Source organism: Oncorhynchus mykiss, chromosome 16, assembly GCF_057628025.1.
Source record: "Oncorhynchus mykiss isolate SJ-2025 chromosome 16, ASM5762802v1, whole genome shotgun sequence".
Lineage (NCBI taxonomy): Eukaryota > Metazoa > Chordata > Actinopteri > Salmoniformes > Salmonidae > Oncorhynchus > Oncorhynchus mykiss.
In genome coordinates this window covers 40,353,302-40,368,373 of record NC_143037.1, presented here as the reverse complement: position 1 = coordinate 40,368,373, position 15,072 = coordinate 40,353,302, and the positions used below count along the sequence as shown (strand labels likewise).

General features: G+C 40.8%; 6 non-coding genes across 6 annotated transcripts; all 6 read right to left on the bottom strand.

The window, feature by feature from the left end:
* Positions 1-1,131: 1,131 nt before the first annotated feature.
* trnal-cag (transfer RNA leucine (anticodon CAG)) lies at positions 1,132-1,214 on the bottom strand. Its single transcript has one exon. It is a non-coding gene; the product is annotated as a tRNA-Leu (tRNA).
* A 1,745-nt stretch (positions 1,215-2,959) lies between these two features.
* On the bottom strand, positions 2,960-3,042 carry trnal-cag (transfer RNA leucine (anticodon CAG)). The gene has a single exon. It is a non-coding gene; the product is annotated as a tRNA-Leu (tRNA).
* A 5,397-nt stretch (positions 3,043-8,439) lies between these two features.
* Positions 8,440-8,522, bottom strand: trnal-cag (transfer RNA leucine (anticodon CAG)). Its single transcript has one exon. It is a non-coding gene; the product is annotated as a tRNA-Leu (tRNA).
* A 3,183-nt stretch (positions 8,523-11,705) lies between these two features.
* Positions 11,706-11,787, bottom strand: trnas-aga (transfer RNA serine (anticodon AGA)). Its single transcript has one exon. It is a non-coding gene; the product is annotated as a tRNA-Ser (tRNA).
* Positions 11,788-12,093: 306 nt separating this feature from the next.
* On the bottom strand, positions 12,094-12,176 carry trnaq-cug (transfer RNA glutamine (anticodon CUG)). The gene has a single exon. It is a non-coding gene; the product is annotated as a tRNA-Gln (tRNA).
* Positions 12,177-13,531: 1,355 nt separating this feature from the next.
* On the bottom strand, positions 13,532-13,613 carry trnas-aga (transfer RNA serine (anticodon AGA)). The gene has a single exon. It is a non-coding gene; the product is annotated as a tRNA-Ser (tRNA).
* Between the last annotated feature and the right edge of the window lie 1,459 nt (positions 13,614-15,072).

Below are 15,072 nucleotides of genomic sequence, written 5' to 3'. Positions count from 1 at the left end.
TCATCAACTAGCTGTTTTTGCAGAATATTAAAAATACGATAGTTATTCACTACTCATATTAACTAGGTGTCATTTACGTTACCTTAAGTCATTTATTTTTCAACTGGATTTTACAAAGGTGCATGACATGCAGGCGCTAAAAAGTTGTCAGGAGGGGGTTTCAAACCATGCCTATAGGGGAGTCTGCGACCTGAATGACTTAATGGTTATTTTCAATGCAATCAAGTTTTTTCTTTTTCTTTTAGGGTTTAACAAGGTTTCTCACCTGTTACCTGTGGCTTGACTTTAGATGTGACCAGTTCGATTACCCTGCAGACTATAAGAGTGTCTTCAGAATATGGCCAATTTGACATGAATTTAAAAATGCCTCAGATAGGACCAAAAAAGTGTCTGGAGCTTCCCGTCAGGGTAAGAGTGACAACAGGTTTCCACATGTCAAAATGGGGGAAATCTTAGCAAATGGCTTCATGGTTATTCATGAGAATCGTGTTGTTGTATTGTTGAGTGTATCATGGGATCTCACCTGAAATCTGTGGCTTGACTACAAACCTGTAACCTATGCTACTGTGGCCTATAGAGCTAGAAGGCTGGATAACCAGGTGTGTAAATGTGTGAAGTGGGACAGATGGCCTGCAGTCCTATCCCAAATGGACAACTAATCCCTATGTACTTGCGGAGATCTGAGAGGATGCGATTGGTATAAGAAACACGACTAAACTTCAACCTCCGGAGGGGTCAAAAAAATGCATTTTCGTTGTCGGCAGGATTTGAACCTGCGCAGGAAGATCCTAATGGATTTCTAGTCCATCGCCTTAACCAGTCGGCCACGACAACGTTGACAGAAGAAAACAAGCTTGTTAGGAGTGAATGGGCCAACAGGCATAGCCTACAGAAAGTGAAATTTAACAACTGAAAGATAATGCAGTAACTCATTATAATGCAATAACACAAAATGTTCCCCTCATTCATTTGTTATTAAGTCCAGCTGTTTTCTTATTTAACCTTGATCTTTGCTCAGCTCCAGAAGGTCTGCATTTGAGAGTGTTTATTATGAATTGTTATTTCACTGTGTGAAGTTGTTATTTCATCATTCTTATTATTACTGCTGAGCAGCATGCGGCACTAAAAAACTGTCAGAAGTGGGATTTGAACCCACGCCTCCATGGGAGACTGCGACCTGAACGCAGCGCCTTAGACCGCTCGGCCATCCTGACTACAGCACAGTAACTGGGTATCGGGTTAAAGTGTATGCGGTAAAAGTAGAAATATGAACAACGCTCTAAAATCACCACAGAGACCAGAACAACTATGCACGATACTGACTTGCACTTTCAATAGTCATTTGTTTTTATAAATTAAAAAGTCCAGTCATTGATTTAACCTCAATATGGCCTTCAATGGGAAAGAGTAGTAAATCGTCATTGAATGAGCGCTAAACTGGCATCAGAATATGGCCATTCTGATATAAATGATAAAATTCCTCAGATAAGACTGAAAAAGTGTCTGGAAATATCAGCAACCATCAGGGTAAGAGTGACAACAGGTCCACATGGGGGAAATCCTTACAAATGGCTTAATGAGTCATTTCAACGCAATCGTGTTATTATTTATTTTCAGGGTTTAACAAGGCAGCTCACCTGTGATTTGACATTAGATGCGGCGACTTTGATTACCCTGCAGACGATATTTTTGTTCTTCCCGCCAATACAATCCACTGACAACGACCGACGAGTTCTGCGTTCCTAGATTATTTTTGTTATTTGCCTGTTTGGGGCCCGCCTGTGAAATTGCGCGATTCTTGCAATTCTCTTTCAGCCTCTCATCAACTAGCTGTTTTTGCAGAATATTACAAATACGATAGTTATTCACTACTCATATTAACTAGGTGTCATTTACGTTACCTTAAGTCATTTATTTTTCAACTGGATTTTACAAAGGTGCATGACATGCAGGCGCTAAAAAGTTGTCAGCTGGGGGTTTCAAACCATGCCTATAGGGGAGTCTGCGACCTGAATGACTTAATGGTTATTTTCAATGCAATTGAGTTTTTCCTTTTTCTTTTAGGGTTTAACAAGGTTTCTCACCTGTTACCTGTGGCTTGACTTTAGATGTGGCCAGTTCGATTACCCTGCAGACTATAAGAGTGTCTTCAGAATATGGCCAATTTGACATGAATTTAAAAATGCCTCAGATAGGACCAAAAAAGTGTCTGGAGCTTCCCGTCAGGGTAAGAGTGACAACAGGTTTCCACATGTCAAAATGGGGGAAATCTTAGCAAATGGCTTCATGGTTATTCATGAGAATCGTGTTGTTGTATTGTTGAGTGTATCATGGGATCTCACCTGAAATCTGTGGCTTGACTACAAACCTGTAACCTATGCTACTGTGGCCTATAGAGCTAGAAGGCTGGATAACCAGGTGTGTAAAGGTGTGAAGTGGGACAGATGGCCTGCAGTCCTATCCCAAATGGACAACTAATCCCTATGTACTTGCGGAGATCTGAGAGGATGCGATTGGTATAAGAAACACGACTAAACTTCAACCTCCGGAGGGGTCAAAAAAATGCATTTTCGTTGTCGGCAGGATTTGAAACTGCGCAGGAAGATCCTAATGGATTTCTAGTCCATCGCCTTAACCACTCGGCCACGACAACGTTGACAGAAGAAAACAAGCTTGTTAGGAGTGAATGGGCCAACAGGCATAGCCTACAGAAAGTGAAATTTAACAACTGAAAGATAATGCAGTAACTCATTATAATGCAATAACACAAAATGTTCCCCTCATTCATTTGTTATTAAGTCCAGCTGTTTTCTTATTTAACCTTGATCTTTGCTCAGCTCCAGAAGGTCTGCATTTGAGAGTGTTTATTATGAATTGTTATTTCACTGTGTGAAGTTGTTATTTCATCATTCTTATTATTACTGCTGAGCAGCATGACTCCTGAGAGGCACTAAAATACTGTCAGAAGTGGGATTTGAACCCACGCCTCCATGGGAGACTGCGACCTGAACGCAGCGCCTTAGACCGCTCGGCCATCCTGACTACAGCACAGTAACTGGGTATCGGGTTAAAGTGTATGCGGTAAAAGTAGAAATATGAACAACGCTCTAAAATCACCACAGAGACCAGAACAACTATGCACGATACTGACTTGCACTTTCAATAGTCATTTGTTTTTATAAATTAAAAAGTCCAGTCATTGATTTAACGTCAATATGGCCTTCAATGGGAAAGAGTAGTAAATCGTCATTGAATGAGCGCTAAACTGGCATCAGAATATGGCCATTCTGATATAAATGATAAAATTCCTCAGATAAGACTGAAAAAGTGTCTGGAAATATCAGCAACCATCAGGGTAAGAGTGACAACAGGTCCACATGGGGGAAATCCTTACAAATGGCTTAATGAGTCATTTCAACGCAATCGTGTTATTATTTATTTTCAGGGTTTAACAAGGCAGCTCACCTGTGATTTGACATTAGATGCGGCGACTTTGATTACCCTGCAGACGATATTTTTGTTCTTCCCGCCAATACAATCCACTGACAACGACCGACGAGTTCTGCGTTCCTAGATTATTTTTGTTATTTGCCTGTTTGGGGCCCGCCTGTGAAATTGCGCGATTCTTGCAATTCTCTTTCAGCCTCTCATCAACTAGCTGTTTTTGCAGAATATTACAAATACGATAGTTATTCACTACTCATATTAACTAGGTGTCATTTACGTTACCTTAAGTCATTTATTTTTCAACTGGATTTTACAAAGGTGCATGACATGCAGGCGCTAAAAAGTTGTCAGGAGGGGGTTTCAAACCATGCCTATAGGGGAGTCTGCGACCTGAATGACTTAATGGTTATTTTCAATGCAATTGAGTTTTTTCTTTTTCTTTTAGGGTTTAACAAGGTTTCTCACCTGTTACCTTTGGCTTGACTTTAGATGTGGCCAGTTCGATTACCCTGCAGACTATAAGAGTGTCTTCAGAATATGGCCAATTTGACATGAATTTAAAAATGCCTCAGATAGGACCAAAAAAGTGTCTGGAGCTTCCCGTCAGGGTAAGAGTGACAACAGGTTTCCACATGTCAAAATGGGGGAAATCTTAGCAAATGGCTTCATGGTTTTCATGAGAATCGTGTTGTTGTATTGTTGAGTGTATCATGGGATCTCACCTGAAATCTGTGGCTTGACTACAAACCTGTAACCTATGCTACTGTGGCCTATAGAGCTAGAAGGCTGGATAACCAGGTGTGTAAAGGTGTGAAGTGGGACAGATGGCCTGCAGTCCTATCCCAAATGGACAACTAATCCCTATGTACTTGCGGAGATCTGAGAGGATGCGATTGGTATAAGAAACACGACTAAACTTCAACCTCCGGAGGGGTCAAAAAAATGCATTTTCGTTGTTGGCAGGATTTGAAACTGCGCAGGAAGATCCTAATGGATTTCTAGTCCATCGCCTTAACCACTCGGCCACGACAACGTTGACAGAAGAAAACAAGCTTGTTAGGAGTGAATGGGCCAACAGGCATAGCCTACAGAAAGTGAAATTTAACAACTGAAAGATAATGCAGTAACTCATTATAATGCAATAACACAAAATGTTCCCCTCATTCATTTGTTATTAAGTCCAGCTGTTTTCTTATTTAACCTTGATCTTTGCTCAGCTCCAGTAGGTCTGCATTTGAGAGTGTTTATTATGAATTGTTATTTCACTGTGTGAAGTTGTTATTTCATCATTCTTATTATTACTGCTGAGCAGCATGACTCCTGAGAGGCACTAAAAAACTGTCAGAAGTGGGATTTGAACCAACGCCTCCATGGGACACTGCGACCTGAACGCAGCGCCTTAGACCGCTCGGCCATCCTGACTACAGCACAGTAACTGGGTATCGGGTTAAAGTGTATGCGGTAAAAGTAGAAATATGAACAACGCTCTAAAATCACCACAGAGACCAGAACAACTATGCACGATACTGACTTGCACTTTCAATAGTAATTTGTTTTTATAAATTAAAAAGTCCAGTCATTGATTTAACCTCAATATGGCCTTCAATGGGAAAGAGTAGTAAATCGTCATTGAATGAGCGCTAAACTGGCATCAGAATATGGCCATTCTGATATAAATGATAAAATTCCTCAGATAAGACTGAAAAAGTGTCTGGAAATATCAGCAACCATCAGGGTAAGAGTGACAACAGGTCCACATGGGGGAAATCCTTACAAATGGCTTAATGGGTCATTTCAACGCAATCGTGTTATTATTTATTTTTAGGGTTTAACAAGGCAGCTCACCTGTGACTTGACATTAGATGCGGCGACTTCGATTACCCTGCAGACGATATTTTTGTTCTTCCCGCCAATACAATCCACTGACAACGACCGACGAGTTCTGCGTTCCGAGATAATTTTTGTTATTTGCCTGTTTGGGGCCCGCCTGTGAAATTGCGCGATTCTTGCAATTCTCTTTCAGCCTCTCATCAACTAGCTGTTTTTGCAGAATATTAAAAATACGATAGTTATTCACTACTCATATTAACTAGGTGTCATTTACTTTACCTTAAGTCATTTATTTTTCAACTGGATTTTACAAAGGTGCATGACATGCAGGCGCTAAAAAGTTGTCAGGAGGGGGTTTCAAACCATGCCTATAGGGGAGTCTGCGACCTGAATGACTTAATGGTTATATCCAATGCAATCAAGTTTTTTCTTTTTCTTTTAGGGTTTAACAAGGTTTCTCACCTGTTACCTGTGGCTTGACTTTAGATGTGGCCAGTTCGATTACCCTGCAGACTATAAGAGTGTCTTCAGAATATGGCCAATTTGACATGAATTTAAAAATGCCTCAGATAGGACCAAAAAAGTGTCTGGAGCTTCCCGTCAGGGTAAGAGTGACAACAGGTTTCCACATGTCAAAATGGGGGAAATTTTAGCAAATGGCTTAATGGTTATTCATGAGAATCGTGTTGTTGTATTGTTGAGTGTATCATGGGATCTCACCTGAAATCTGTGGCTTGACTACAAACCTGTAACCTATGCTACTGTGGCCTATAGAGCTAGAAGGCTGGATAACCAGGTGTGTAAAGGTGTGAAGTGGGATAGATGGCCTGCAGTTCTATCCCAAATGGACAACTAATCCCTATGTACTTGCGGAGATCTGAGAGGATGCGATTGGTATAAGAAACACGACTAAACTTCAACCTCCGGAGGGGTCAAAAAAATGCATTTTCATTGTCGGCAGGATTTGAACCTACGCAGGAAGATTCTAATGGATTCTAGTCCATCGCCTTAACCACTCGGCCACGACAACGTTGACAGAAGAAAACAAGCTTGTTAGGAGTGAATGGGCCAACAGGCATAGCCTACAGAAAGAGAAATTTAACAACTGAAAGATAATGCAGTAACTCATTATAATGCAATAACACAAAATGTTCCCCTCATTCATTTGTTATTAAGTCCAGCTGTTTTCTTATTTAACCTTGATCTTTGCTCAGCTCCAGAAGGTCTGCATTTGAGAGTGTTTATTATGAATTGTTATTTCACTGTGTGAAGTTGTTATTTCATCATTCTTATTATTACTGCTGAGCAGCATGACTCCTGAGAGGCACTAAAAAACTGTCAGAAGTGGGATTTGAACCCACGCCTCCATGGGAGACTGCAACCTGAACGCAGCGCCTTAGACCGCTCGGCCATCCTGACTACAGCACAGTAACTGGGTATCGGGTTAAAGTGTATGCGGTAAAAGTAGAAATATGAACAACGCTCTAAAATCACCACAGAGACCAGAACAACTATGCACGATACTGACTTGCACTTTCAATAGTCATTTGTTTTTATAAATTAAAAAGTCCAGTCATTGATTTAACCTCAATATGGCCTTCAATGGGAAAGAGTAGTAAATCGTCATTGAATGAGCGCTAAACTGGCATCAGAATATGGCCATTCTGATATAAATGATAAAATTCCTCAGATAAGACTGAAAAAGTGTCTGGAAATATCAGCAACCATCAGGGTAAGAGTGACAACAGGTCCACATGGGGGAAATCCTTACAAATGGCTTAATGAGTCATTTCAACGCAATCGTGTTATTATTTATTTTCAGGGTTTAACAAGGCAGCTCACCTGTGATTTGACATTAGATGCGGCGACTTTGATTACCCTGCAGACGATATTTTTGTTCTTCCCGCCAATACAATCCACTGACAACGACCGACGAGTTCTGCGTTCCGAGATTATTTTTGTTATTTGCCTGTTTGGGGCCCGCCTGTGAAATTGCGCGATTCTTGCAATTCTCTTTCAGCCTCTCATCAACTAGCTGTTTTTGCAGAATATTAAAAATATGATAGTTATTCACTACTCATATTAACTAGGTGTCATTTACGTTACCTTAAGTCATTTATTTTTCAAACTGGATTTTACAAAGGTGCATGACATGCAGGCGCTAAAAAATTGTCAGGAGGGGGTTTCAAACCATGCCTATAGGGGAGTCTGCGACCTGAATGACTTAATGGTTATTTTCAATGCAATCGAGTTTTTTCTTTTTCTTTTAGGGTTTAACAAGGTTTTTCACCTGTTACCTGTGGCTTGACTTTAGATGTGGCCAGTTCGATTACCCTGCAGCCTAAGAGTGTCTTCAGAATATGGCCAATTTGACATGAATTTAAAAATGCCTCAGATAGGACCAAAAAAGTGTCCGGAGCTTCCCGTCAGGGTAAGAGTGACAACAGGTTTCCACATGTCAAAATGGGGGAAATCTTAGCAAATGGCTTCATGGTTATTCATGAGAATCGTGTTGTTGTATTGTTGAGTGTATCATGGGATCTCACCTGAAATCTGTGGCTTGACTACAAACCTGTAACCTATGCTACTGTGGCCAAAGAGCTAGAAGGCTGGATAACCAGGTGTGTAAAGGTTTGAAGTGGGATAGATGGCCTGCAGTCCTATCCCAAATGGACAACTAATCCCTATGTACTTGCGGAGATCTGAGAGGATGCGATTGGTATAAGAAACACGACTAAACTTCAACCTCCGGAGGGGTCATAAAAAAGGATTTTCGTTGTCGGCAGGATTTGAACCTGCGCAGGAAGATCCTAATGGATTTCTAGTTCATCGCCTTAACCACTCGGCCACGACAACGTTGACAGAAGAAAACAGGCTTGTTAGGAGTGAATGGGCCAACAGGCATAGCCTACAGAAAGTGAAATTTAACAACTGAAAGATAATGCAGTAACTCATTATAATGCAATAACACAAAATGTTCCCCTCATTCATTTGTTATTAAGTCCAGCTGTTTTCTTATTTAACCTTGATCTTTGCTCAGCTCCAGAAGGTCTGCATTTGAGAGTGTTTATTATGAATTGTTATTTCACTGTGTGAAGTTGTTATTTCATCATTCTAATTATTACTGCTGAGCAGCATGACTCCTGAGAGGCACTAAGAAACTGTCAGAAGTGGGATTTGAACCCACGCCTCCATGGGAGACTGCGACCTGAACGCAGCGCCTTAGACCGCTCGGCCATCCTGACTACAGCACAGTAACCGGGTACCGGGTTAAAGTGTATGCGGTAAAAGTAGAAATATGAACAACGCTCTAAAATCACCACAGAGACCAGAACAACTATGCACGATACTGACTTGCACTTTCAATAGTCATTTGTTTTTATAAATTAAAAAGTCTAGTCATTGATTTAACCTCAATATGGCCTTCAATGGGAAAGAGTAGTAAATCGTCATTGAATGAGCGCTAAACTGGCATCAGAATATGGCCATTCTGATATAAATGATAAAATTCCTCAGATAAGACTGAAAAAGTGTCTGGAAATATCAGCAACCATCAGGGTAAGAGTGACAACAGGTCCACATGGGGGAAATCCTTACAAATGGCTTAATGAGTCATTTCAACGCAATCGTGTTATTATTTATTTTTAGGGTTTAACAAGGCAGCTCACCTGTGACTTGACATTAGATGCGGCGACTTTGATTACCCTGCAGACGATATTTTTGTTCTTCCCGCCAATACAATCCACTGACAACGACCGACGAGTTCTGCGTTCCGAGATTATTTTTGTTATTTGCCTGTTTGGGGCCTGCCTGTGAAATTGCGCGATTCTTGCAATTCTCTTTCAGCCTCTCATCAACTAGCTGTTTTTGCAGAATATTAAAAATATGATAGTTATTCACTACTCATATTAACTAGGTGTCATTTACGTTACCTTAAGTCATTTATTTTTCAAACTGGATTTTACAAAGGTGCATGACATGCAGGCGCTAAAAAAATGTCAGGAGGGGGTTTCAAACCATGCCTATAGGGGAGTCTGCGACCTGAATGACTTAATGGTTATTTTCAATGCAATCAAGTTTTTTCTTTTTCTTTTAGGGTTTAACAAGGTTTTTCACCTGTTACCTGTGGCTTGACTTTAGATGTGGCCAGTTCGATTACCCTGCAGCCTAAGAGTGTCTTCAGAATATGGCCAATTTGACATGAATTTAAAAATGCCTCAGATAGGACCAAAAAAGTGTCTGGAGCTTCCCGTCAGGGTAAGAGTGACAACAGGTTTCCACATGTCAAAATGGGGGAAATCTTAGCAAATGGCTTCATGGTTATTCATGAGAATCGTGTTGTTGTATTGTTGAGTGTATCATGGGATCTCACCTGAAATCTGTGGCTTGACTACAAACCTGTAACCTATGCTACTGTGGCCTATAGAGCTAGAAGGCTGGATAACCAGGTGTGTAAAGGTGTGAAGTGGGACAGATGGCCTGCAGTCCTATCCCAAATGGACAACTAATCCCTATGTACTTGCGGAGATCTGAGAGGATGCGATTGGTATAAGAAACACGACTAAACTTCAACCTCCGGAGGGGTCAAAAAAATGCATTTTCGTTGTCGACAGGATTTGAACCTGCGCAGGAAGATCCTAATGGATTTCTAGTCCATCGCCTTAACCACTCGGCCACGACAACGTTGACAGAAGAAAACAAGCTTGTTAGGAGTGAATGGGCCAACAGGCATAGCCTACAGAAAGAGAAATTTAACAACTGAAAGATAATGCAGTAACTCATTATAATGCAATAACACAAAATGTTCCCCTCATTCATTTGTTATTAAGTCCAGCTGTTTTCTTATTTAACCTTGATCTTTGCTCAGCTCCAGAAGGTCTGCATTTGAGAGTGTTTATTATGAATTGTTATTTCACTGTGTGAAGTTGTTATTTCATCATTCTTATTATTACTGCTGAGCAGCATGACTCCTGAGAGGCACTAAAAAACTGTCAGAAGTGGGATTTGAACCCACGCCTCCATGGGAGACTGCGACCTGAACGCAGCGCCTTAGACCGCCCGGCCATCCTGACTACAGCACAGTAACTGGGTATCGGGTTAAAGTGTATGCGGTAAAAGTAGAAATATGAACAACGCTCTAAAATCACCACAGAGACCAGAACAACTATGCACGATACTGACTTGCACTTTCAATAGTCATTTGTTTTTATAAATTAAAAAGTCCAGTCATTGATTTAACCTCAATATGGCCTTCAATGGGAAAGAGTAGTAAATCGTCATTGAATGAGCGCTAAACTGGCATCAGAATATGGCCATTCTGATATAAATGATAAAATTCCTCAGATAAGACTGAAAAAGTGTCTGGAAATATCAGCAACCATCAGGGTAAGAGTGACAACAGGTCCACATGGGGGAAATCCTTACAAATGGCTTAATGAGTCATTTCAACGCAATCGTGTTATTATTTATTTTCAGGGTTTAACAAGGCAGCTCACCTGTGATTTGACATTAGATGCGGCGACTTTGATTACCCTGCAGACGATATTTTTGTTCTTCCCGCCAATACAATCCACTGACAACGACCGACGAGTTCTGCGTTCCGAGATTATTTTTGTTATTTGCCTGTTTGGGGCCCGCCTGTGAAATTGCGCGATTCTTGCAATTCTCTTTCAGCCTCTCATCAACTAGCTGTTTTTGCAGAATATTAAAAATATGATAGTTATTCACTACTCATATTAACTAGGTGTCATTTACGTTACCTTAAGTCATTTATTTTTCAAACTGGATTTTACAAAGGTGCATGACATGCAGGCGCTAAAAAATTGTCAGGAGGGGGTTTCAAACCATGCCTATAGGGGAGTCTGCGACCTGAATGACTTAATGGTTATTTTCAATGCAATCGAGTTTTTTCTTTTTCTTTTAGGGTTTAACAAGGTTTTTCACCTGTTACCTGTGGCTTGACTTTAGATGTGGCCAGTTCGATTACCCTGCAGCCTAAGAGTGTCTTCAGAATATGGCCAATTTGACATGAATTTAAAAATGCCTCAGATAGGACCAAAAAAGTGTCTGGAGCTTCCCGTCAGGGTAAGAGTGACAACAGGTTTCCACATGTCAAAATGGGGGAAATCTTAGCAAATGGCTTCATGGTTATTCATGAGAATCGTGTTGTTGTATTGTTGAGTGTATCATGGGATCTCACCTGAAATCTGTGGCTTGACTACAAACCTGTAACCTATGCTACTGTGGCCTATAGAGCTAGAAGGCTGGATAACCAGGTGTGTAAAGGTGTGAAGTGGGACAGATGGCCTGCAGTCCTATCCCAAATGGACAACTAATCCCTATGTACTTGCGGAGATCTGAGAGGATGCGATTGGTATAAGAAACACGACTAAACTTCAACCTCCGGAGGGGTCAAAAAAATGCATTTTCGTTGTCGGCAGGATTTGAACCTGCGCAGGAAGATCCTAATGGATTTCTAGTCCATCGCCTTAACCACTCGGCCACGACAACGTTGACAGAAGAAAACAAGCTTGTTAGGAGTGAATGGGCCAACAGGCATAGCCTACAGAAAGAGAAATTTAACAACTGAAAGATAATGCAGTAACTCATTATAATGCAATAACACAAAATGTTCCCCTCATTCATTTGTTATTAAGTCCAGCTGTTTTCTTATTTAACCTTGATCTTTGCTCAGCTCCAGAAGGTCTGCATTTGAGAGTGTTTATTATGAATTGTTATTTCACTGTGTGAAGTTGTTATTTCATCATTCTTATTATTACTGCTGAGCAGCATGACTCCTGAGAGGCACTAAAAAACTGTCAGAAGTGGGATTTGAACCCACGCCTCCATGGGAGACTGCGACCAGAACGCAGCGCCTTAGACCGCCCGGCCATCCTGACTACAGCACAGTAACTGGGTATCGGGTTAAAGTGTATGCGGTAAAAGTAGAAATATGAACAACGCTCTAAAATCACCACAGAGACCAGAACAACTATGCACGATACTGACTTGCACTTTCAATAGTCATTTGTTTTTATAAATTAAAAAGTCCAGTCATTGATTTAACCTCAATATGGCCTTCAATGGGAAAGAGTAGTAAATCGTCATTGAATGAGCGCTAAACTGGCATCAGAATATGGCCATTCTGATATAAATGATAAAATTCCTCAGATAAGACTGAAAAAGTGTCTGGAAATATCAGCAACCATCAGGGTAAGAGTGACAACAGGTCCACATGGGGGAAATCCTTACAAATGGCTTAATGAGTCATTTCAACGCAATCGTGTTATTATTTATTTTCAGGGTTTAACAAGGCAGCTCACCTGTGATTTGACATTAGATGCGGCGACTTTGATTACCCTGCAGACGATATTTTTGTTCTTCCCGCCAATACAATCCACTGACAACGACCGACGAGTTCTGCGTTCCGAGATTATTTTTGTTATTTGCCTGTTTGGGGCCCGCCTGTGAAATTGCGCGATTCTTGCAATTCTCTTTCAGCCTCTCATCAACTAGCTGTTTTTGCAGAATATTAAAAATATGATAGTTATTCACTACTCATATTAACTAGGTGTCATTTACGTTACCTTAAGTCATTTATTTTTCAAACTGGATTTTACAAAGGTGCATGACATGCAGGCGCTAAAAAATTGTCAGGAGGGGGTTTCAAACCATGCCTATAGGGGAGTCTGCGACCTGAATGACTTAATGGTTATTTTCAATGCAATCGAGTTTTTTCTTTTTCTTTTAGGGTTTAACAAGGTTTTTCACCTGTTACCTGTGGCTTGACTTTAGATGTGGCCAGTTCGATTACCCTGCAGCCTAAGAGTGTCTTCAGAATATGGCCAATTTGACATGAATTTAAAAATGCCTCAGATAGGACCAAAAAAGTGTCCGGAGCTTCCCGTCAGGGTAAGAGTGACAACATGTTTCCACATGTCAAAATGGGGGAAATCTTAGCAAATGGCTTCATGGTTATTCATGAGAATCGTGTTGTTGTATTGTTGAGTGTATCATGGGATCTCACCTGAAATCTGTGGCTTGACTACAAACCTGTAACCTATGCTACTGTGGCCAAAGAGCTAGAAGGCTGGATAACCAGGTGTGTAAAGGTTTGAAGTGGGATAGATGGCCTGCAGTCCTATCCCAAATGGACAACTAATCCCTATGTACTTGCGGAGATCTGAGAGGATGCGATTGGTAGAAGAAACACGACTAAACTTCAACCTCCGGAGGGGTCAAAAAAAAGCATTTTCGTTGTCGGCAGGATTTGAACCTGCGCAGGAAGATCCTAATGGATTTCTAGTCCATCGCCTTAACCACTCGGCCACGACAACGTCAACAGAAGAAAACAAGCTTGTTAGGAGTGAATGGGCCAACAGGCATAGCCTACAGAAAGTGAAATTTAACAACTGAAAGATAATGCAGTAACTCATTATAATGCAATAACACAAAATGTTCCCCTCATTCATTTGTTATTAAGTCCAGCTGTTTTCTTATTTAACCTTGATCTTTGCTCAGCTCCAGAAGGTCTGCATTTGAGAGTGTTTATTATGAATTGTTATTTCACTGTGTGAAGTTGTTATTTCATCATTCTTATTATTACTGCTGAGCAGCATGACTCCTGAGAGGCACTAAGAAACTGTCAGAAGTGGGATTTGAACCCACGCCTCCATGGGAGACTGCGAACTGAACACAGCGCCTTAGACCGCTCGGCCATCCTGACTACAGCACAGTAACCGGGTACCGGGTTAAAGTGTATGCGGTAAAAGTAGAAATATGAACAACGCTCTAAAATCACCACAGAGACCAGAACAACTATGCACGATACTGACTTGCACTTTCAATAGTCATTTGTTTTTATAAATTAAAAAGTCTAGTCATTGATTTAACCTCAATATGGCCTTCAATGGGAAAGAGTAGTAAATCGTCATTGAATGAGCGCTAAACTGGCATCAGAATATGGCCATTCTGATATAAATGATAAAATTCCTCAGATAAGACTGAAAAAGTGTCTGGAAATATCAGCAACCATCAGGGTAAGAGTGACAACAGGTCCACATGGGGGAAATCCTTACAAATGGCTTAATGAGTCATTTCAACGCAATCGTGTTATTATTTATTTTTAGGGTTTAACAAGGCAGCTCACCTGTGACTTGACATTAGATGCGGCGACTTTGATTACCCTGCAGACGATATTTTTGTTCTTCCCGCCAATACAATCCACTGACAACGACCGACGAGTTCTGCGTTCCGAGATTATTTTTGTTATTTGCCTGTTTGGGGCCTGCCTGTGAAATTGCGCGATTCTTGCAATTCTCTTTCAGCCTCTCATCAACTAGCTGTTTTTGCAGAATATTAAAAATATAATAGTTATTCACTACTCATATTAACTAGGTGTCATTTACGTTACCTTAAGTCATTTATTTTTCAAACTGGATTTTACAAAGGTGCATGACATGCAGGCGCTAAAAAATTGTCAGGAGGGGGTTTCAAACCATGCCTATAGGGGAGTCTGCGACCTGAATGACTTAATGGTTATTTTCAATGCAATCGAGTTTTTTCTTTTTCTTTTAGGGTTTAACAAGGTTTTTCACCTGTTACCTGTGGCTTGACTTTAGATGTGGCCAGTTCGATTACCCTGCAGCCTAAGAGTGTCTTCAGAATATGGCCAATTTGACATGAATTTAAAAATGCCTCAGATAGGACCAAAAAAGTGTCCGGAGCTTCCCGTCAGGGTAAGAGTGACAACAGGTTTCCACATGTCAAAATGGGGGAAATCTTAGCAAATGGCTT